Source organism: Heptranchias perlo, chromosome 17 (assembly GCF_035084215.1).
Source record: "Heptranchias perlo isolate sHepPer1 chromosome 17, sHepPer1.hap1, whole genome shotgun sequence".
NCBI classification, from domain to species: Eukaryota; Metazoa; Chordata; class Chondrichthyes; order Hexanchiformes; family Hexanchidae; genus Heptranchias; species Heptranchias perlo.
In genome coordinates, this window is record NC_090341.1 from 10080615 (window position 1) to 10103389 (window position 22775).

At 40.5% G+C, this 22775-nt stretch overlaps 1 protein-coding gene across 2 annotated transcripts in view; it reads right to left on the reverse strand.

Annotated features, from left to right (window-relative positions):
* Positions 1–22418, reverse strand: part of LOC137334037 (transforming protein RhoA-like) — a 36693-nt gene extending 14275 nt beyond the window's left edge. Inside the window, exon 1 of one of the 2 annotated variants that reach the window (XM_067998459.1) lies at positions 22195–22418. The gene's annotated coding sequence lies outside the window, so the exon portion shown is untranslated. Of the gene's footprint in view, positions 1–21960; positions 21982–22194 lie in introns of those variants that run through there. The other variant, XM_067998460.1, reaches the window with a different exon arrangement.
* Positions 22419–22775: the final 357 nt, after the last annotated feature.

The following is a 22775-nucleotide window of genomic DNA, read 5'->3' on the forward strand; positions in this document are numbered from 1 at the left end:
CTACTTGAAAAGCAGGGGAGTTCTGAGTGACCTAGCCAATACTTATCCCGTAACCAATATCACAAACAGATTATCTGGTCATTTATCTCATTGTTGTTTGTGGGACCTTGCTGTGTGCAATTTGGCTGTCATGTTTCCCTACATCATCCCTACATTACAACAGTGACTACGCTTAAAAGTACTTCACTGGCTGCAAAGCGCTTTGGAATGTTCTGAAGTTGTGAAAGACGCTATGTAAATACACGTTTGTTCTTTCCTTTTGCTGTAATTTTGATTGGTATGTGCTTCGTTTACCTGGCTTATGGAAGTTGTTCAGCTGATCAAGTAAGCGTTTTTTAAAAAAAAATACACAAAGAAGCAGCATGATACGAAGTCAGCATGCATGCTCAGGTAGCTATATGCATCTGTGTGCCAATGTCATGACACTGTGTAATGAGGGGCTCGCACTCACGCAGTCTGGATGTCCCAGTTTTAAAAAAATCTTCACCACCATTGCCCTTAACAAATATGGTAGTTTTAGTTTGGGAAGAAAAGAAATTCATGGGGTAAGTCACCATAGCCAACTCACACACTTGGCATTTTAGGAGGGTTGCAAGCTGGACTCTAGTCACAGGATGTTATTTAGTTCAGGAAAACATCACAAAATAAAAGGAGAATGGGATGTTACCTCAAGCAACTTGTATATGCATTGGTCAGCTCAACAGGAACACTGGTAGAGCCCTGGGAAAAGCTTGTCACTACCTTGCCCCATGAGCATGTACTCAGGGTGATCTGAACAGAGAGAAAACTTACTGAAAAAGTTTACATTTGTTATTGTATTGTAATGTGTTACCTTCACAGTAAATATATTTTCTAACCAATACCAAAAATAGAAATGCAAGTGTTACTAGTCTTTTACAGACCAAAACATACAAGTGTATCACATCCAGACTGGCTAGCTGATACATTTTCGATTAGAATTTAGACACTGCTAAATATTTTAAGAATCTTTAAATCAAGCAAGCTGAAATCCTTGCCGTAATGCAAACTTAACATACTTTGGTTAAAAGATACAGAATACTATTCAAGCTGCTGACATAAGTAGTTCAGTTCTACTTAAAACTATTAATCCACTGGATGTTCTACCTTCTTGCAGTCTGACCCAGTTTCCATAACAACTCAAAGCTTACTGGCAAACTTGGCATTCAGATTCCCATATCCATGTTCCAGTTTCTATCCCAGACTAAGCCACTAGGGTATCAAATATGGATTGCAACCTACTTTAATTTCCCCACTCTCAGTGAGTCCTTCCCCAAGTCATACCATAGTAACGTAACCCTTTATAAAATAATTAAGAAATAGCAGGAATTTCGACTTTAAAAGGACATACAAGAAATATGCAATTTACTTTGGCATTTCTAGCAAATATTCAAGATAATGGATGTCTGAGAACAAAGCAGTTGCAAATATCAGTTATGTAGCATAAAATTTCTTTCACATTGGATTTCCAAAATATCTATATTTACAGTTGAGTTGAATCCCCTGCATTTAGTAAATCCAATGCATAAACTTATAGTCAAGCACCAGTATTAGTATTTTGCCTGAAACTTGATTGCTAATGTGCAATCAAAATGGTCTAATCATTAATGAAAAAGGATTCTACCGAATTATTACAAATGGAGCAACACACACCTCAATCATCTGTATGTCTCATTCCATTTCCTGCTTTAAAAGTACTGGCTAAAGGCAGTTCAGTGGACTGCGTGTCTGGCAATTTCCTCCGCCCCGTGTTATGAATAGGCAGTCCTGTTCAAAGGTCAATCATTTCCAGACATGTCGTCACTTCAAGGTAACTATTTGTCCTTTCACGACCTCAGGACGTCCTAAAGCGCTTTACAGCCAATTAAGTACTTTGAAGTGTAGTCACTGTTGTAATGTAGGAAACGTGGCAGCCAAATTGCACACAGCAAAGTCCCACAAACAGCAATGAAATAAATGACTAAATAATCTGTTTTAGGTGTTGGTTGAGGGATAAATGTTGGTCAGGTCAAGAGAGAAAAAAGAAATTAAACAAGATTTGTGAAACTGTAAGACCAGTTATACTAACTAAGCTCAGTTTATACTTACATTGCTCCTCTCCCTTCACCCCTCTATTAGCCACCTAGACCCACGCTCTGGAACTCCCCCCTGAAATCACTCCACCTCTTCACCTCCCCTCTCTTCTTTCAAGATCCTCCTTAAACCCCCATTTCTTTGATCAAGCTTTTGGGCATAAGAACATAAGAACATAAGAAATAGGAGCAGGAGTAGGCCAATTGGCCCCTCGAGCCTGCTCCGCCATTCAATAAGATCATGGCTGATCTGATCCTAACCTCAAATCTAAATTCATGTCCAATTTCCTGCCCGCTCCCCATAACCCCTATTTCCCTTTACTTCTAGGAAACTGTCTATTTCTGTTTTAAATTTATTTAATAATGATGTAGCTTCCACAGCTTCCTGGGGCAGCAAATTCCACAGACCTACTACCCTCTGAGTGAAGAAGTTTATCCTCATCTCAGTTTTGAAAGAGCAGCCCCTTATTCTAAGATTATGCCCCCTAGTTCTAGTTTCACCCATCCTTGGGAACATCCTTACCGCATCCACCCGATCAAGCCCCTTCACAATCTTATATGTTTCAATAAGATCGCCTCTCATTCTTCTGAACTCCAATGAGTAGAGTCCCAATCTACTCAACCTCTCCTCATACGTCCGCCCCCTCATCCCCGGGATTAACCGAGTGAACCTTCTTTGTACTGCCTCGAGAGCAATTATGTCTTTTCTTAAGTATGGACACCAAAACTGTATGCAGTATTCCAGGTGCGGTCTCACCAATACCTTATATAACTGTTTTTATATTCTATCCCCCTAGCAATAAAAGCCAACATTCCGTTGGCCTTCCTGATCACCTGCTGCACCTGCATACTAACCTTTTGATTTTCTTGCACTAGGACCCCCAGATCCCTTTGTACTGCAGTACTTTCCAGTCACCCGTATTAAGATCTCCATTGGCTTGTCATCAGTTTTTTCCCTTATGCCTAGTGAAGCACCTTAGGATGTTTTTGTTTGTTAAAAGGCTCCATTTAAATAAGCTGTTGTTTTAAAACCTATTTACAGCAAGCATAGGAACAATACAGCACTGATGGTGCTTTTAAAAAAAACACAAAATTACAACAAAGCAGCTTGCCTTCACTTGATAGTGACAGGGTATTTGCATTAGATATGCACACAGTGTAGTCACAAAACTGAACAGGGTGTTGGATATTAATACCAATCATGACAATACTTAACCAGTTTATAACTAGAATTGATATGAATCCAGAAAGTTACTTTTAAATGCTGATTTCATATCAGTACCATTATGTAGGTTGGCTTTGCATATAAACTTTACACCAGAGTGTGACTTCTATATACTGACATAAAGTGTAAAATATAGCCCATTTCTGTTTGGCTCATCATGGTTTTCAGCTATTTTAATTCAACTCAAGACGTCAGCAAGCATGTTCCAGCATATATTCTAGCCTAGTTTGAAAAACGCTGTAAAAAGAATTTAAGCTATTGCTTTTTAAAATTTTTGGCCCCAGGCCAGGAGGTTGTTGGGGTGGGGGAAGAGGAGGAGGATGGGAAAGCATTCATATTCCAGTTCATCAACCCTTGTTGGAAATATGTAGATAGGCATAATGTGAGGGCAGGATTGAGATTGGCTGTGATGGCCTCTGCAATTGAGCAGTCCACTGACATGTACTGTCCAGGCTCAGATACAAAAAATAGCCACTTGGGTGTAATATCAGAGATATGCTGCATCCTAGCAAAATCCATCGTTTTCATGAGAGGCGAGGGGAGAAAATTGAAAAGTTTGAAAGACTCACTTTTTTTTTTAAAAAGAGTAGAATTAAACTCAACTCCAAGTGCAATTAGTAATTTCACTGCTTGCAGGATCGATATTTCATGTAATTGACACCTGAAAACTACACGAGTGAACACTAGGCTGCTGACTTTAAAGAAAGTTCTGCAAAACTATTAAAAACCTGCCATGTTGGCTGCCAGAAGAAAAAAAAATGAAAACCACTGCATCTATATTGTGCCTTTTGTTACCCTCGGAACATCCCACAGCACTTCACAGCTAATGAAGTGTAGACACTATTGTTACACCGACAACCAATACTTACACAGCAAGATCCAACAAACAGCAAATGAGATGAATGACCAGTTGATCTGTTTTTGGTGGTGTTTTTTGAGGGAGAAATATTGGCCATGACACTAGAGAACTTCCTCCTCATCTTTAAAAGAGTTTCATGGGACCTTTTACATCCACGATTTAACAACTCATCCAAACGATGCCTCCAACAATGCAGCACCTCTGTAGTGCACTGAAGTGTCAGTCTAAATTATGTGCTAAAATCCTGGAGGTGGGCTTGAATCCACAACCTTCTGACTCAGAGGTGAGGTACTAACAACTGAGTCAAGCTGACACTAAATTTGATCTGTAGCAGATGCCATCTCTGCTGTAGAAGCAAAGTGTTCAGTTCAGGCTTTTAAAATAAAAACTTTGTACCAGCAGTTGCAATGGTCAAATTTATGTTTATTGGTCAAATTTATGTTTATAGACTAAGTAAAATATTGTGCAAAGCACCTTACTAAGCGACATACCCTTTTAAATTCAAGCTCCAGAAGTTAACTTCAATGTACAGGTAAATATTTGCCTTTAAAAATTAATCTCAGATATTTTTGCCAGTGGCTGCTGATCAAATTTAATAAAGTACTCAGCAGAGAGCTGAAAACAAAGGCCCACCAATTTCCAAATATAAAACAATACAGATAATAATGAAGGGAACCTCAGGCTTCCACCATCCTAGCACACGCAGTCTGCTGTTAATAGAGGTTCTAGAATTCTACAAAGTTTCACAATAGACAAATGGATATAAATGAAAAAATACATTAACTGAGAATCATAAAAGGGCAAGTAATTCTCATTCATAAATGTGCCTATTAAAAAGTTTTACCAGAAGCCATGCGCTCACCTTGAACAGAATCTCAGTGACCGTGAAATTCAAAGCATTCTTTCAGAACATTGAGAGTCAACACCGAGGTTACGTTTTACTTGTAGCAGCTGTCTCTGAACATTGGTCAGCCTTTCAGAATCTAATTTTTCAGAAAATTAGTAATAATCCACATAGTAGAATCTTAATGAAAACAGTTCCACAGCAAGGAATTTCATGCATTTCTGATGCACAACAGTAACATGCTACTCCTCACTAACAATAGCACTGCCTGTAAATGCTCAAGAATTATGTTTGAGCATTAACTCAAATTATTCTCTCATTGCACTGGGCATCAGGGTGTAAAATAAGTCCATTCACTTCCTTAGATGGATACTATAATGGCAATAGCAAGATATTATTCAATTGTATTAAGAATACTTCATCTGTTTTAATAAAATGAATGACTACTCATGACGAAAGAGTCAGCAGTACTCAGTTAACTAAATGCTTATGTTCAATGCATTTGCTTTTGGTGATCTAATATTTGTGGTTTTAAAAAAAAAACGGGTTACAATAAATATCTGTACTCTTTCTGATGGGGTGAAAAGAATTCTCAATGCGGCTGCTTACAGACGTTTCCACAGATGGAACTTAGGGAGAGATCACAGAAAGTAACTGAGAATTATAAATACCCACAATCTCAACTCTCCTCAAATGAGGACACTTTCCAACTAATCCACTTTCAATTTCAAATAAGGGGTTAGTGGGATGGTTTTCTTTAGATGGCAATGTGTTCTATTTTTCCAATGTTTATACCTGCCTTGTTCTAAAGTTATTTTTTGTAATGTCAGATTATAGATACCCAGGTTTTAATATATTAAAAGGGGCAGATAACTTAAGTGGTTAATAAAGGTCACCTAAACCCCCCAAAGTGCTGAGAGACTGAAATGCACTTGTGTCTTTGTTATGTTTTGATATATACTTTGGACAAGAAAAGGCCATCAGGCCCATACATGCTCGCCCCGTTTCTTGCTGAACTCACCGCACCCTTCCTCTGTCCCAACTCAACCTCCACCCCCTGCCATATTATTCTATAATGTTCAAAATACTAAATAGGAATTTTTTTTTTTAAGACAGCGAGTGGTTATGATCTGGAATGCACTGCCTGGGGTGGTGGAGGCATATTCAATCATGGCTTTCAAAAGGGAATTGGATAAGTACTTGAAGGGAAAAAAAATTGCAGAGCCACAGGGAAAGGGTGGGGGAGTGGAACTATCTGGATTGCTCTTGCAGAAAGCCAGCACAGACTCAATGGGCCGAATGGCCTCCTTCCCTGCTGTGATTCTATGAGCTCTGCTTATGATTCAAATGTAAATTCTCCATCTCTGATCCATGCAGTCTTCAAAAGTATAGAGTTATCTAATCTCAGCTAGTGCAGTGATAATGCCGCTACAATTAGCAACAAAGTCCCAACACAACAGGAGTGGGAAACAGCCCACGGTTCTCACACATTATCACTATGGACAACTCTGCTGGAAGTGGACATGTCATGTTGGGTGAAGACAGAAATCAGATTCAGCTGTGATAGACTCCATAGTTCAATGCCAACACTCAAGGTACCAGAGGGCAACCAACCCCCAGTAAAAGACAAGCCTTCAGGAGAGAAAGAGTGGGGAGAAAAGACAGGAGAGAAAACTGTAAAAAGCCAGCTATTTGAGGCAGAAGTGTGCATGCAGGAATTAGCAAAGATTAAAATGGTGGGAAAAACAGCATCATATATAAGATAAAACAGGCTGAAAGTGCATTATAAAGCAGTAATGCATTGAGAGGTTCTAATAATGTAAAATGGCAAGACTGAGGCTAAAGTGGTTTACCTACATCACTTCAACCCTGTCACAAATTATGTACAGCAAATCTATGATTTGTGTGTCGCAAATACATCTCTAAAATGGCAAACCTATTCTTAGCATGTAATTTTAAGATGGACAGAAAATTTCAAATTAACTCAAAAAATGGCATAACACTCCCCTCCATGCTGGGCTGAATCCCTTATTACTCAAGGACTGCTCTGAAAAATGAAAAAGCATATTTGCAGCTAAAACCCAACATGGAGTTTCAAGATGCTTTATAACTAAAACTGTTTACATAGTAATACATATAGTACTACTAATTTCCAACTTTTGTCAAGCATCTTTTAAAAACATATATTGGAAATTTATTTGATCCATAGTAATGTACTTCATTCAAAAAAGTGGCTGCCATTGACATCATAGGCACTTATTGAGCTTGAAAGTGGGGCATCTGTAGATCGCCTTACTAAAGGGTTGTTTCCAGTTCAAGACACATAGCAGTAGATAGTGGAGTTGCATTAATAATGTTCAACTAAACTACTTTTTATTTTCCCTTTTGGATTCTTACAGTTAGATTTATAGATGAATAATGGCAAAGAGAAGCTCTATTAAATATTGAGCTAATGATTTTTTTTCCCCAAATGCTTTTGATGAAAGACAGGATAACGTGCCAGCAGTGACTCAGATTGTTAATTACACTGTAAAACCACGGCAGTTGCTTTATGAAAGATTCTTACTATATTTTCTGATTTTGCAATAGTCCTTCACTGTATTAGACATGTCTTACAGTAAAGATTTAATTTTTCCTCCTGGCTCTCTCAAGTCAGCTGTGGCTCAGTTATAGCACTCTCGCTTCTGGAGTTAGAAGATTGTGGGTTCAAGTCCCATCCAGAGACTTGAGCACAAAATCCAGGCTAACACTCCAGTGCAGTACTGAGGGAGTGCTGCATTGTCAGGGGTGCTGTCTTTGGGATGAGACATTAAACAGAAGCTCCATCTGCCCTCTCAAGTGGATGTGGCACTATTTTGAAGAGGAGCAGGGGAGTTCTCCCTGTTGTCCTGGCCAATTTATTCCTCAACCAACATCACTAAAACAGATTATCTGATCATTATCACATTGCTGTTTGTGGGATCTTGCTACACATAAGAGGCTGCCGCATTTCCTACATTACAACGGTGACTACATTTCAAAAGTACTTCATTGGCTGTAAAGCGTTTTGGGACATTGTGAAAGTAACTATATAAATGCAAATCTTTCTTCCTTTCTCCCTCGTCACTTTCCATACTCCAGCCAAAATCGTGACCAGCTCGCAGATCTCAATCGTATGCCTCAATTGCACCTGTTATCGACGAGTTTCTCTTTTTGCTTAAATGCATATTTTATTCTTTTTAAGAGATGCATTCGCCACAAAAAAACAGCACTTATTCGTAAATCCAAAGCTGCAGTAACAATTTCTGATCATCTGCTCCTTTACCTCACTCTACACACTGCAAAGGATCTGCTTGTGCATGGCCTACAGTACGTGAATGTTATTAATTTCATCCCCTCCCCACGCATGCGATCCCATTGCCCATATGCTGTCAGTAGACACTTTTGAAACTTTGAATTATGCTTTGATCCACAGGCGAAGTGTGGCCAATCATATTTGGGGCAGGTAGATGATCTTTGCTGCGCTATCATGAAAGAGTTGGAGAATTATCAATGATTACAGTCACCTTTCTCTTCTGCCTTGCCTGTGTCCCCATCGAAGTACCAGTTCCACTCTGAAAAGGGTTGTGATATTAACCAAACCTTTTTGTATGTAACTGCCCAGTAGCATGCATATATTCATGAAACAGATGATTTCACAGGTTTGTGGATAGATATTGGAGGACTTATCGTGAAAGGTGCTATATAAATGGAAGCTCTTTCTTTCACTTATGTTGGCACACGGCAGAAAGATGCTGTTTTCCTCCCCAGTGAACATTTCTCCCCTTTGAACCCAAGTGTTATGCAAGAGTTTATAAAATAGTCCAAACTCATTTATAAAAAATATCCTCTGCAATGGTGGCATTTCAGATGTGACAGACTTAGACTGACCACTTAACATTTAACACTTCTGTGATGTCACGGCCTGAAATTGTGAAGCCAACCAAAACTTGGAAACGATCAGCAAAGTGCCTTGCGTTTTCCATGAGCAAAACACTTAATGGGGTTGCTCTTGTTTTGCATTTGGGCAATCTATTTTACCAGTACTTCTTCCAGTGTGGAAATTAACGTCTGCATTTGTGTCCTTGAAGTTAATATAGACTTTGTATTCTGGCACAGTTTTGCCTCATTATTCTGCCATGTCAACAGCCCATTCAGCAGCACACAATGCTCTGAGCAATTTTAATTTTTGGGGGGATACTGCTGCAAACCATGCCCAGTTAGCTTGGTTTAAATTTTCATCCACTTGCTTTTGCTTTGCTTTGTCTTACATACACACAGGGACTCAAACCGGGTTCATACTGCACCGATGAAACAATCCAAATCAGATTGGCTGTAATTCACAGCAATACTATGTTAGCAGCAAGGTTTGTAATAGTACACTTCAAGAAATTGAAGTTGCTGCGAAATACAATGGCTGAAAAATGAAGTCAAGCACTGCTAGGATGCACATAGGAGCACCATATTTAATATACAATATATGATGGGTTAATAGCAAACATGATGTGGAGATGCCGGTGATGGACTGGGGTTGACAATTGTAAACAATTTTACAACACCAAGTTATAGTCCAGCAATTTTATTTTAAATTCACAAGCTTTCGGAGATTTTCTCCTTCCTCAGGTAAATGTTTCAAGATCTCCTTGAAGCCTACGCATTTATACATATTGAATAATACATGGTGTTTACAGACTGCCCCTGCAACTGCCCGTTGCCAAGGCAATCACCGTGTTCAGACAGAGAGGTGTCATCTGCAGAACCCCCGAATACACATTCAACAAAAAAACAAACAGGGAAAAAAAACAGAGAAAAAAAACACAGAGAGAGGCAGAAACATCCGGAAGGCAGAGAGAGCCAGCAAATGACCCATTATATTAAAAACAGATAACATTTGTTCGCTGGTGGGGTAACGTGTAGCGTGACATGAACCCAAGATCCCGGTTGAGGCCGTCCTCATGGGTGCGGAACTTGGCTATCAATTTCTGCTCGACGATTTTGCGTTGTCGTGTGTCTCGAAGGCCGCCTTGGAGTACGCTTACCCGAAGGTCGGTGGATGAATGTCCATGACTGCTGAAGTGTTCCCCGACTGGGAGGGAACCCTCCTGTTTGGCGATTGTTGCGCGGTGTCCGTTCATCCGTTGTCGCAGCGTCTGCATGGTCTCGCCAATGTACCATGCTCTGGGGCATCCTTTCCTGCAACGTATGAGGTAGACAACGTTGGCCGAGTCACAGGAGTATGAACCATGCACCTGGTGGGTGGTGTCATCTCGTGTGATGGTGGTATCTGTGTCGATGATCTGGCATGTCTTGCAGAGGTTACCGTGGCAGGGTTGTGTGGCGTCGTGGACGCTGTTCTCTTGAAAGCTGGGTAGTTTGCTGCGAACGATGGTCTGTTTGAGGTTGGGTGGCTGTTTAAAGGCGAGTAGTGGAGGTGTGGGGATGGCCATAGCGAGGTGTTTGTCCTCATTGATGACATGTTGAAGGCTGCGGAGAACATGGCGTAGTTTCTCCGCTCCGGGGAAGTACTGGACGACAAAGGGTACTCTGTTGGTTGCGTCCCGTGTTAGTCTCCTGAGGAGGTCTATGCGATTTTTTGCTGTGGCCCGTCGGAACTGTCGATCGATGAGTCGAGCGTCATATCCCGTTCTTACTAGGGCGTCTGCTGTGGCCCGTCGGAACTGTCGATCGATGAGTCGAGCGTCATATCCCGTTCTTACTACCTAGTAAGAACGGGATATGACGCTCGACTCATCGATCGACAGTTCCGACGGGCCACAGCAAAAAATCGCATAGACCTCCTCAGGAGACTAACACGGGACGCAACCAACAGAGTACCCTTTGTCGTCCAGTACTTCCCCGGAGCGGAGAAACTACGCCATGTTCTCCGCAGCCTTCAACATGTCATCAATGAGGACAAACACCTCGCTATGGCCATCCCCACACCTCCACTACTCGCCTTTAAACAGCCACCCAACCTCAAACAGACCATCGTTCGCAGCAAACTACCCAGCTTTCAAGAGAACAGCGTCCACGACGCCACACAACCCTGCCACGGTAACCTCTGCAAGACATGCCAGATCATCGACACAGATACCACCATCACACGAGATGACACCACCCACCAGGTGCATGGTTCATACTCCTGTGACTCGGCCAACGTTGTCTACCTCATACGTTGCAGGAAAGGATGCCCCAGAGCATGGTACATTGGCGAGACCATGCAGACGCTGCGACAACGGATGAACGGACACCGCGCAACAATCGCCAAACAGGAGGGTTCCCTCCCAGTCGGGGAACACTTCAGCAGTCATGGACATTCATCCACCGACCTTCGGGTAAGCGTACTCCAAGGCGGCCTTCGAGACACACGACAACGCAAAATCGTCGAGCAGAAATTGATAGCCAAGTTCCGCACCCATGAGGACGGCCTCAACCGGGATCTTGGGTTCATGTCACGCTACACGTTACCCCACCAGCGAACAAATGTTATCTGTTTTTAATATAATGGGTCATTTGCTGGCTCTCTCTGCCTTCCGGATGTTTCTGCCTCTCTCTGTGTTTTTTTTTTCTCTGTTTTTTTTCCCTGTTTGTTTTTTTGTTGAATGTGTATTCGGGGGTTCTGCAGATGACACCTCTCTGTCTGAACACGGTGATTGCCTTGGCAACGGGCAGTTGCAGGGGCAGTCTGTAAACACCATGTATTATTCAATATGTATAAATGCGTAGGCTTCAAGGAGATCTTGAAACATTTACCTGAGGAAGGAGAAAATCTCCGAAAGCTTGTGAATTTAAAATAAAATTGCTGGACTATAACTTGGTGTTGTAAAATTGTTTATAATAGCAAACAGACAGTGGAGCCACAAAATACACTGGTATATCAAGATCTTACATCCAATACATATGAAAGTTAAATTCAATACAATTTGGTGCTTAGGGAATGGGACCATGCCAAAACCGCAATACATCAAAGTTTTATATATTGAGTTCAATTGTATGAACTTCTTCCAAACAAAATCTGAAACTTAAAAGCCAGTAGTCTAGGCAAAAGTTACAAATAAAGTACCTAAACATCTCACACCCAAAAGTTGAAACTAGTAAAAACTTAATTTTATTAATGATACCCAACATCGTAATAATAGCAGAGTACACTACTGCACCTTCACATCAGGTTTTTACATACAAGCAATGAAGTAACACAACAGTCTTAATATTTTAACACAACACCTTTTTTCCAAAAATTAAAAATGGATCTTTCCAGGAGACAGTCACAGTGGCACTTCAAAAGGAGTGATTATTTGTATTAGAAGGCATTGCATGATTTTCATCAAGGTTAAATTTATGATGTTTCACACCTGTGTTTTTCTTTTAAATGGTCATAATCCACCCTTTTATCTGCACTGCTAGACAAACATAAAAGGTAAATGTAATGGATTGGCACAAGTTGTCTGACACTAGTCAACTTTGGACCATCTGTGCATTCCGATGACAATCAGGTATGTGAAACCACAGCCTTGGGTTGCATTGATGTCACAGAAAGTTAGAACTCAAAATGCCTCACCATCTATAGTACTTCAAAATGTAATATAAAATTGTGCAATTGTTTTTAAAAACGCACAGCATAGTATGTACTATGAAGGTATAGTACTATTGAATTTATTTTAATTTCAGTGATAGCGGAGATTACTATTCCTATAGTAATTCATGTTACTATCCCACAAGAAAAGTCATACAAGAAATGTAACGACAAAATTTAATCATTCCAAATTTGCAAGCATGCCTGGGATTTAAGATTTATATATTTTTTTAATGAATTTAATCCATCATCTGAACATCACAAGTGTTTTTTAGTTTTGTATCATGCTATGACAGCTATTTCACTTTTCTTTCATTAGCCGCTCAACAAAACAGTACTGGTACATTTTATATGAATTGTTGGTAATTAGAAATGAGCAATCTGAGCAAAAATATAGCACAAAGGCAATGCAGAGATGCTTATGGGCCAACAGGCAGCTGAACAGCAGATATCCACAACTTATCTCGATGGTCATTTGCAGAAAGAAATTCTTATCTACATCTAAGCCATTTCCCCCTACAGCTACCCAAGAAATATAGCCAGTGCTTTCTTAGAGCAGTCAATAACAGTTTGAGGTGGGGAGAGGAAAGAAATAAAGAACATTATCGGCTGCAAGAAAACATTGGTAACCTTGCAGATCATCCGACAATGTAACAACAACAACTTGTTCTTATATAGCACCTTTAATGCAGAAAAATGTCCCAAGACACTTCAGAGATGTAAGGAAAAAATGGATGCTGAGAAAATGAAGGAGATATTAGGAGAGGTGACCAAAAGCTTAGTCAAAGTTTTGGTTTAAAAGGAAGGCCTTAAAAAGGAGAGGAACATGTTTTAAAGGAGGAAATACCAGACCTAGACAGCTGAAAGCAGAGCCGCCAAAAGGTGAGCCAAATGGGGAGGAGGAAGCATAGATGATTGGAGACAGATGAATGAAAAGTTTGGGGGGGGGTGGGGGGGGTGGAGGTGGGGTTTGTACTGCTGAAGGAGGTTAGGGATAGAGATGGGTGAGGCCATAAAAGTATTTAAATGCAAGGATGAGAATTTTAAATTTGAGACATGGGGCGGGGGGCCAGTTTAGATCAGTAAGAACAGGGGTGATAGTTGAGTGGGGCGGTGCAGGGCTGGACATTGGCAGCAGAGTTTTATATGAGCTGATGTATATGGAGGGTGGAGGATTGGAAGACGGTTAGAAGAGAATTGGAAGAGTCAAGTCTTGAAGGTGACAACGGCATGGATGAGGTGTCGGCGACAGTAGGGGTGGAGGCAGGTGGTGTTAAGAGGTGGAAGTAGGTGGTCTTTGTGATGGAGAGGCTAGGGGTCAGAAGCTCAGTTCGGTTTTGATTAGGACAACAAGATTGTGAACAGTTGGTGTTTGAGACAGCAGCCAGGGACGGAGATGGAGTTGGTGGCAAAGGTTGTGAATGAGGGCTTCTTTCTTCCCAGTTTAGCTAGAGGTAATTGTAGCTCATCCAAAACTGGATGTCAGACAAGTAGTCCAACATCGCAATGGTAGTGGAGCGGTTGAGAGGTGTTGAAGAACTAATGCTGGGCATTATCAGCATATATTTGGAAGCTGACCTGATGTCTAAGGATAATGTCACCATGGGGCAACATAGGTGAAGAGGAGAAGGGCAAGGATGGGTGGTAGTTTGCAATAACAGAGAACAAGGGTGGGTTTTGAGGTTGGAGTGATATCATTTATATACATTTGGTGGTACAGCATTTATATACCACCTTTAACAAAGAATAATATCGCAAGGCACTTCACAGAGGTGTGATCAAAACAAAAGAGACACCAAGCCAAAGGAGGGTTAACCAAAAGCAATGGGTTTTAAAGAGGGTCTTAAAAGGAGGAGATGGAAAGGCAGGTGGAGAGGTAGAGTAGTTTAGGGAGTTTTGAAAAAGGGTGGGGGGGGGGGGGGGGAAGTGCACAAGGACAGGGAACAATTAGCCAGAATGGGGGCCAGGAAGGAATATTGGTTGGTCAGCAATTTAGTGGTGAAGGGAGCAGGAGATGGGTCTCACAGGCGAGATGTGCTCGGATAGGGCATGGGGGAGGGCGGCAGAGACAGAAGATAAACAGGGGTTCAAAACCAAGGGGGGGCTGGGGGGAGGTTTGGATTGGGGTAGCTGCTGAATTCCATCCTCAACTCCAACTCACGGAAAGAACAGGGGCAAGGGCTTAAAAAGGAGGAAGTTAGTGGTGGAGAAAAGAACCCAGGGGTTTTCTTTGCTCTGCAGGATGATCAGGAGAAGTGATCGGTTTTGGCAAAGAGGATAGCAAGGCCAGAGCTTAATGTGTTCCAGCCAGTTCTGGTGATGGATGGCTAAACCAGTTGTGTGCCGGATACGCTCAAGTCTTTGCCCCTTGGACTACATGGAGCAAAGATCTATACATTCTGAATGAGTATTGTATAAGGGAAACAGGGGGAGGGGGAACACCAAAACATGTTATGTAGTAATCCAAACTGTTATTTTCTGCTTAATAGCATCCAAATAAAACATGCTAGTGAAGATTCCCTGAATCAGGACTCCCTAGCGTACTCAGAATAACCAAATCAGTACTGTCCTTGCACAAAACTCTTACCCGTTCAGAATTCCAATGCAGACAATTACGCTCATCCTTTTCAAAACTGTGTTTGTATCCAATTTCCTTTCCTCTTACATTTTTTTAAAGTTGCTCTCCAGCATGGATAGTTTGCATTTCTCTCACCCAAAAAGAGTCTTTTCTTCCTCCCTCCACCCCCCACCAGCCTACACGACCCACTATGCTGACAACAGATCTATCCAGTAACAACTTTGAATTAAAAGAATTTTTACAGCACAATAAAATTTAATATCTTGCATTCTTTGAAAAAAAACAATCGTAACCTTGTTCTGGGATGGAAGTTATCCCAGAAATTTGATTTAAAATTCCATTATACAGTTTTGAAATGTACAGCAGTTCTAGTTTGTGAGAAACTTATTGTGGGCCCAAGACACATAAATGGGAATTTTTGGCTTTTATTGGAGAAATTCTATTGCAGTCAAAAGTAAGTCAACCAGGTTTCCCATTTTGTTAAAACCAAGACATTCCAAACATGATTTTGGGGAAATGGGTAGAGTTTTGAGCTTTAGAGGAAATAAAAGTTTAAAGAGCAAAGATGACTATTGCACTTTCTTGGAACTCCATCTGAAGGGAAACTAGGGGGTTGATACATATAATCTAAGTTGGAGACTTTTGTTGAAGTTCAAACAGTGAACTCCTGTGCAGACAAGCAACCTACCTGCAGGTAGAACATTTGGTAAATAGTGGTCAGAACCTGATTAGAGTCACATTAAAAACAGAATCAATGATAAAGAAGATCAACTGGAAACTAGCTAACTTCAGTTAGAGAAAAGGGGACCTATGATAGATTAACTAATTGGAAAAATGGCAAAAGAAACAGACCAGCTGGGTGATATTTAAATTTGGGATGAATAAGTATAGGCTAAATACATCCAGACTAGTGAACTAAGTATAAGCTGTGATGTGGAGATGCCGGTGATGGACTGGGGTTGACAATTGTAAACAATTTTACAACACCAAGTTATAGTCCAGCAATTTTATTTTAAATTCACAAGCTTTCGGAGGCTTCCTCCTTCCTCAGGTAAATGCTAAATGCATCCAGACTAGGAGTGAAAGGAGGGTGTCAAAGACTGGAGTTCTGTGGATAGAGGTTGGTACAAAATGAGTTATTTTTTCCAAAACAAAAAGGAGGCATGTAAAGAAAGAACTTGCATTAACTTAATCCAAAGAGCAGAGAGCTAGTAGATGCAGTGAAGTAGTATATTTTGGATAAAAGAACAATGAAAGGAAGCATACCCTAAATGATAAGATTCTTAACAGAATAGAAGAACAAAGGCATGCAGATACATAGATCTTTAAAGGTTGGAGCGCAGGCGAAAAGGCCATAAACAAAGGCAAATGGGATTTGGGGTTTTATACACAGGGGCACTCAATATAAATGCAGGAAAGTAATGCTGAATTTGTACAAAATATTGGTTAGGTCACTGTTGGGAGTACTGCATGTAGTTCTGGGAGCCATGGAAAAGGCATAATGAAGATCCATTACAATGATTCTGACAAAGAAAGGTTATCGTTATGAACGGCCACTTGAAAATTGGGGCTTTGCTCACTGGAAAAGTTAAAAAGGGACCTAATTGTGATTTTCAAAATTTGGAAACATTTTAAAGTGGGTAAACAGTGAAAGGTTGTTTCCGCTGGTTGGTGAATTGGATTAAGAGGGCATAATCTGAGGAATCACTAGAAGAATGAGGGGAGAAGTTAGATTCCCCCCACCCCCGCAGAGGGTCTTTAGGACTTAGGATGCTTCATCACAGGTGTTCACTGAGGCAGAGACTGACATTTAAAATGAAATTGTATAGGTATTTTAAAACAAAAATTGTTGAAGGATACAGGGGAATGGGATTACAGTGCTAGCTCTTTAGCTGGAGCTATACACTAATACAGGCACAATGGGCTGAAGAGCTCCCTTTTCTGCTCTATTTGTATAATTCTAGATCCTATGAATACCTTAAAAATAGCTTTGCTAACATTTATTTTAAAAATGTAGGGCACTCCAAACCAACTGGGACACCTGGCCTGTTTAAAATAGTTAGCCTGTTTTTAAAAAAAAATAGTATTCTAGTATAAACAGTAGAGAAATAGATGCATATCTAGAGTCCAGGAAATTACAATACAGATTAGCACAGTGTCATTAATAAAAGGAAACTGCTGCATAGACTGCTTCTTTGATATATGTATAGTGTGATGAGAATCTGCATTGAAACTAGTCACAAAACCATCACCACAATGAAAACAGCAAGGTTCTTCTGGCTGCTTCCCCTCTCCAATTTTAAGTGCAACTCTTCTATAAAACCCACTCAGGTTATCCATAGGACCTCAATAAGCAGAATTATTTATTTGGGATATTTTCCCACTACATTAATTTGAACTGTGAAAAACAGCAGAACTACAGATTTTGTACTTCCAAACTTGGGGTGTGTCTTTAAGCTGCACAACACTAAGGTGAAGTACAGGTCTGTCCTCCGAAAGCTTGTGAATTTAAAATAAAATTGCTGGACTATAACTTGGTGTTGTAAAATTGTTTACAATTCTAAAGGTAGTGTGGGAACAACCTGAGGTGCAACAAGATCATACATTAAAGCCTATGGGGTCAATTGTGATTTTACTTGTAGTGTATTGGTACCAATACTATATGCCTGGTACCAATACAGATAAGTAGGTGGTTTTGTGCATTTTCCAGAATCAAGGCACAATAATGAGGCCCCTTTCACACAGGAATTGTTTAGCCTTTATTGCAAGGGGGTTGGAATATAAGAGTAAGGAGGTCTTGCTGCAATTTTATAGGGCTCTGGGGAGACCATACCTGGAGTATTGTGTACAGTTTTGGTCTCCTTACCTAAGGAAGGATATACTTGCCTTAGAGGGGGTGCAACAAAGGTTTACTAGATTGATTCCTGGGATGAGAGGGTTGTCCTATGAGGAGAGATTGAGTAGAATGGGCCTATATTCTCTGGAGTTTAGAAGAATGAGAGGTGATCGCATTGAAACGTATAAAATTCTGAGAGGGCTTGAAAGGATAGATGCCGAGAGGCTGTTTCCCCTAGCTGGAGAGTCTAGAACTAGGGGGCATAGTCTCAAGATAAGGGGTCGGCCATTTAGGACAGAGATGAGGAAAAATTTCCTTCACTCAGAGGATTGGTGATTCTTTGGAGTTCTCTACCCAAGGGCTGTGGATGCTCAGTTGTTGGAGTATATTCATGATTGAGATTGATAGATTTTTCGACACTAGGGGAATCAAGGGATATGGGGATAGGGCGGGAAAGTAGAGTTGAGGTAGAAGATCAGCCATGATCTTACTGAATAGCGGAGCAGGCTCGAGAGACCATATGGCCTACTCCTGATCCCATTTCTTATGTACTCCAGGATGCTGGTTAAACATTGGACATTAACATGGATAAAGCTAAATACAAGTTTTAAAAACAGGAAATTGGTAAGTGCAGGGCTCAGGAATTCCTTACTTGGAATATGCACCTGGTTATCCACCCAAAAATAACATTTACATATCGCCTTTAACATAGGAAAACATCCCAAGGCGCTTCACAGAAGTGTAGTCTGACATAAATTACACTGAGCCAAAGGAGATATTAGGTGGGGTGACCAAAAGCCTGGTCAGATACTTTTCTGTCTATCAATAGAAGGATCAACATACTTCCTTTTTTGAACAGTTCCCTTCTCTGATCTCTCACCACCCATTTTCTTCACCAAAACAACCATATTTACATTCCACTCTTTAACCAGAAGATACAAAAACACAGAATGTGGTAACTGGCTCAGGGTTCTGGTCTCCTTGCAGTAAACCATTTTAAAACTTTCTTCCACTCCTGTAAACAATTTTACACCACCAAGTTATAGTCCAGCAATTTTATTTTAAATTCACAAGCTTTCGGAGGCTTCCTCCTTCGTCAGGTGAACGATGTGAAAATGAAATCCTCGAAATGAAATCGCATTTATAATTCAAACAGGAGGGTTCCCTCCCAGTCGGGGAACACTTCAGCAGTCATGGACATTCATCCACCGACCTTCGGATAAGCGTACTCCAAGGCGGCCTTCGAGACACACGACAACGCAAAATCGTCGAGCAGAAATTGATAGCCAAGTTCCGCACCCATGAGGACGGCCTCAACCGGGATCTTGGGTTCATGTCACGCTACACGTTACCCCACCAGCGAACAAATGTTATCTGTTTTTAATATAACGGGTCAGTTGCTGTCTTTTCTATGTTTCTACCTCTCTATCTCTTTTTTTTTGTTTGTTGTTTTTTTTGGTGATTTGTATATTCTGAGACCTGGCAGGTAACACCTGTCTGTCTGCACACTGATTGCCTTGGCAACGGGCAGTTGAAAAAACTGTCTGTAATCACCAAGCATTGTTCTGTGAATTATAAATGCGATTTCATTTCGAGGATTTCATTTTCACATCGTTCACCTGACGAAGGAGGAAGCCTCCGAAAGCTTGTGAATTTAAAATAAAATTGCTGGACTATAACTTGGTGTTGTAAAATTGTTTACAATTGTCAACCCCAGTCCATCACCGGCATCTCCACATCATGACTTCCACTCCTGTAGGCATTGACTTCTTGCCAGTGTATAGTTGTACTTCACCAGATGCCCTCCAATACCACACTCAAATGGCCATAATTCAAGTGTAGACCTTGACTACAGGTATCAGCAGGCTATCCAACTATGGAAGACATCACAGGCAAACTCACCATGCACATCTAGCAGGATTCTCTGTATGACGATCAGGTGCGAGAACCATGGCCAATTCTCCCTTCCCTAATCCCGATGCACGGCAGCCAATTTTGCAGTGCCACCCACTGACCCCCATCCCACTGTTATCCCAACTGAGACCAGCTACTCAGCAAAGGCTGGGGATCAAACCAAGGATCTTCCTGGTCTCAGATAGTTACCATCTCGGAGCAATCAGCGAGCCCCCAAAAAAATAAAATTGGTTTACGTCATATATTCTTTGAGATTTACAGGAGGGCAAGTTTGTTCAAAATTTTGACACACAAATAGTTTTGTCAAATTCACTACAGCTAACTGATCAAATGCCAGGGTATACATTTTGCAATGGTGGATGACGCAAAGTAAATTTTAAACTTAAAAACAATATTTTTAAAAAAACCTTTGGAAAATCAGTAACATTAATCCAGTTTAAATAAAACTGGAAACATTTACAAAATGAAGGCATGAAATTATGCCTTTCGCCATCCCAATTGGATCCAAACAAGTTCTTTTTTTTCGCGTATGGGAAACAATAAAAAGCTTCCTTCATTGAGAAAATGTCATTCCCAGAGATCTGACGTCAGCCAAGACATCGGTTCTGTTCGGGAATACATCTCCTGAGCTTCCCCCCCACCCCCGTTGATTTTATATAAACTATAAAAATGAACACTCAAGAATCTTTCTATTTGTATCATGGAAAAGATCAACGTGGCTTGAAAACAGAACAGCCACCATAACCATTTCAAAACAAGGGCGGTATACAGAGGTTGCAGTCGTGAAATGCCATTAATAGAGCTTTAGTTACGCAAAATCGAAAGGGGAAAAAAAACCCACCAGATTTAAACAAAACTATAGGGAAATGACACCACGTCCGATTGCCTTAACATTTCACTTTTTGTCGCTTTCATTGGGGATGTTATATGCATTTTTGAGGGGGGAGGGAAGTCATAATGAAAACACATACAGACTTTAAATACAACAAATGATAGGGCATTTTATTCCTAAAAGCTATTCTAACCTTGGGTAACGTTTAGCGCAAAAAAAGGGGCGAAAATCAAAACTTTCTATCACCCCCCGCCCCTTTAAAAAAAAAGTATTTTTTTAAAAAAACAAAAATATGACCAGTATGCCAAAAACATGCAGGCACTGAAGCCAAAGAAAATCTAAATTTAGGGCGGTTGCCATTTTAAAATAGATTACCTCATTTTAGACGTCCTGATATTTCCGATTATTTTTTTTAAACTTATCATAGTTCAAAAAAATTACAACCAAACCCTACAGATGTGTAAAGCGCAATAGCATTTCAGAGATATGTTTTAACGCTTTTATAATAAAAACTAATCATCATCTTCTCGGTTTTTAAGTTTCCCCTCCCTTCATAAAACACACAAAACATAAAAGAGCCTCGATTTACATTGTGTTCACCCCCACCCCATACAAAAAAAAACCTCCCCATGATCATCTACAATTGTTGAATTAGCAATTTCAGACTTCCCCCTCAAAAAACAGAATCTGAGGTAAAACATCCAAGAATCAATTCTACTTTTGAGGAATTAACAAAAAGTTTTCACGTTTTGAGAGAAACTTCACCCTCCCCATTGGGGGGAAAAAAAAACACAACTGACCTGCAAAAGAAAAAAAAATACACCCACCCAACTTTGTACTTAAAAAGGGGAGAGGGGTTAATTAACCTGGTTTTAAAATCACTATAGGATAAATTGATTTATATAATTTTTTAAAAAATCAATGTGGGGGGTCTCCTCTCCCCTCATACCCTTCAGGATGCTCATATTTTCCTTGGGTTGGGCCAACACCCCCCAAAAAAACTCCCCCAAACACAAGATGGCGGCCGCCAGCAACAGATGATTAGAGAGAGAAGCACTGAGGAGAAAAAAAATAGGGCCATAAAAACATTCAGAATTCATACCCAAAACATCAAGAGATTAACATCAACAAAACCACACGCAATATATATAATCCGTTAAGAGTCTAAAAAAAAAATCATAAAATAAAAACCTTTTTTAAAAAATCCTGTCAAGATTTTAAATTGAGGACAAACAAAGTGTCCTGTCAGAACCAGCCGGTTTCTTGCGAAAGAAAAGCGTCCCCCCCCCCAAAAAAAAAAATACACGGGAGGGCAGATACATCGAGATAAAGGAGACCTTTGGATCAATTATATATATATATATATATTTTAAAAAGGTATAAGGATCTCCCGAATCAGAGGTACGGTTGAGGAAGGTGACTCACCAACAGGATTTTGATTTTTTTTTTTGTGTGTGCGTGGAGATATGATTTTTTTTTTGTTGTCCTTTTCTCTCTGGTGCTGCTGCTTCCTTTTTTCTTCTCTGTGTTACAATAAAGCCCAGGCTCAGACACGCGCGCTCCCGATCAACGTGGCCACGCCTGAGGGGGTGGTAGCCACAATTCGAAGCAATACACACAGCCCCTCCAAAGGCAAGCTTTCTTTTTTTCAACTAAAAAAAAAAGGAGGCTGGTCATGGTTCATGTGAAGAACGTGCAGAGAGAAAGAATTTAGGGTAGGGGAGGATGTGTGTGTTCTTTAAATTGTGATTTTTTTTTTTATATGGCTTTAGTATTGTACTGGTTAACACCTTTACATAAACATTCCTCTGTGCCTTTTTTAATGACTGGGTTAAAATAAATCACAGAGCAATTTTTACGCAGACACATTAATCACCCGTATGCTACCAGAGGAAATTAACCCTCTCCGTTGGTAAATGCATCCTGTGGTGTGAAACTGAGTCACATACACCAGGAAGGTTCCAGGTTTCAGGTTCAGTCCTCAGTCGGTGAGGACACTATAATTG